Genomic DNA, 2,572 nt, shown 5'->3' with positions numbered 1-2,572 from the left:
TTGGAGAGGCTGGAAATTCACCCCAGAACTCTGTCTGAAGTGGATTTGAATTTTGCCTCTTGCTTACACAGCATAGAACTTTAAAATGTGATCAGATATGCACAACCCAAAATTTACCAGAATTTAGCCATTTTAAAAAGGTTTGGTCCTGTGGCATTAAGTACGTTGACATCATTGTACAACCATCGCCAGCATCTACCTCCAAGACTTATTATTTCTGCAGCTGACACTCAGTATCTATTACACAGTAGCTTCTCAGCTTCTCCTCCTCCAGTCCCTGGCAACCACCATTTTCCTTTTGGTCTTTATGAATTTGATGACTCTAGGTACCTCATCCAGGTGGAATCATTCCGTGTTTGTCCTTTTGTGAGTGGCCTGTTTCATTCAGCATAACGTCCTCAAGGTTCGTCTCTCCTGTAACACATATCAGAATGCCCTTCCTTTTAAGATTAAATACTGTCCCTTTGTGTATGTATATATATCCCATTTTGTTGATCCATTCGTCCATCAATGGATACTTGTGTTGTTTTGCCAATTGCGAATAACGCTGCTTACAATATGAATATGCAAATATTATAAAATTGTTTAATCATCACTGATATATATTGCTTGAAAATTAGTAGCTTACATTATACAGCCCAAAGAGCAGCCCGCTGAACATATGATAATGAGTGAAATAATTTTTAGCATAAACTATAATCAAATGTTGCCAGGAGGAGTTCAGGAAATTGGTCTTCTCCGTCGTAACAGAAGTCTTTTTCTACAAAACAAAACCATGTCCTTTCCTTCTTTTAAAAATATTCCCAACCGCACATGAGTCTCAGAATAAAGTGCAAGTTCCTTGCCATGGCGCGCCTTATTGTTCTTTTGCTCAGTCATTGTCAGACTCTTTGTGGCCCCATGGACTGCAGCATGCCAGGGTTCCCTGTCCATCACCATCCCCAGAGCTTGCTCAAACTCATGTCCAACGAGTCAGGGATGCCATCAACCATCTCATCCTCTGCTGTCCCATTCTCCTGCCTTCAATTTTTCTCAGCATCAGGGTCTTTTCCAGTGAGTCAGTTCTTTGCATCAGGTGGCCAAAGTATTGGAGCTTCAGCTTCAGCATCATTCCTTCCAATGAAGGACTGATTTCCTTTAGGATGGACTGGATAATCTCCTTGCTCTCCAAGGGACTCTTGAGAGTTTTCTCCAGCACCCCAGTTCACACCACAGTTCGAAGGTATCAATTATTCAGCACTCAGTCTTTTTTTGTCCAGCTGTCACATCCATACACGGCCACTGGAAAAACCATAGATTCGACTATACGGACCTTTGTAGGCATGCCTGGTCCCAGACAAACTTTCTATCCACATTCGCTCTCAGTCCATCCATCCTTCATGAAACCAACTGTACATGCTGCTGCTGCTGTTAAGTTGCTTCAGTCGTGTCTGACTCTGTGCGACCCCATAGACGGTAGCCCACCCGCCTCCTCCATCCCTGGGATTCTCCAGGCAAGAACACTGGAGTGGGTTGCCATTTCCTTCTCCAATGCATGAAAGGGAAAAGTGAAAGTGAAGTTGCTCAGTCATGTCTGACTCTTCACGACCCCGTGGACTGCAACCTACCAGGCTCCTCCATCCATGGGATTTTCCAGTCAAGAGTACTGGAGTGGGGTGCCATTGCCTTCTCCGAACTGTACATGGAGCATGACCTTTCTGGATGCCTTGGGGCTCCTCACTTCCTCTCCCTTCACCTACGAGAGCCCCACACTATAGCCTTTATGACGCAGTATGGTACAGAGGTCTCTTTCCACAGCATTTCTCCATGAGCTACTAGAGGGTGAGCATCATATCTTGTTCATTTCTGTCACACCTACATTTAACATAGAAGGAACTCCTGTTTTCAAGTGAGTGAATAAATGAAGGTTTGAATCCCTTTCCGTAGGTAAACAGGATTTGAACATCTTGATTGGACTTGATGAAGCATCTTAATTTGCTGTACAAATCTCTTTTCAAGACACAGTACAAACGGATACAGAAGTCCTCGATATAGCTGAAGCCTGGGGATTTTTATTTGAGGGGTCAGAAAAGAACTGGAAATCCCGTAAGTTTTTCTTTTTCTGGTGTGTGAGCAGTAGGATTAGGTCACAGTAACTGTACCGTGAGCTCGAATCTAAATGAGAGGAGGAGAGGGTGTAGCAATTCCTGAAGAGCTGCCGTGTGTTCTCTGAGATAATCCCATAAAACAGGAATCATTGAAATAGAATTTCGTCGTGGCAGAAGACTGAAGGTCATGTGACAAGTCATGCTCCCTGGGCTTTGGTTCGCTCATTGATAAAATGAGGATGTTGGCCGAGGACTCTGAAGTGCTTCAGCTCCTAGCCAATTTGGCATGACTCTCCCAACTCAACATCTTCGGTCAAAGTACTTCCTAAGGCTGTCTTGAACAACTTTTATGGTTAGCAATTTATTTTTCCTGGGCACTAGGCTGTCTAGAATGTGTACCCATCAGTTTAATTGTTCTTTCCTGATGCCCAAATAAGTGTATTTCCTTGTCTCCCTGAGTCCATAGACATTTGTTTCCTCTGAGC

Source organism: Moschus berezovskii, chromosome 7 (genome assembly GCF_049115385.1).
Source record: "Moschus berezovskii isolate FMDL1 chromosome 7, NW_MosBer_1.0, whole genome shotgun sequence".
NCBI lineage: Eukaryota > Metazoa > Chordata > Mammalia > Artiodactyla > Moschidae > Moschus > Moschus berezovskii.
Note: the sequence above shows the minus strand (reverse complement) of the source record.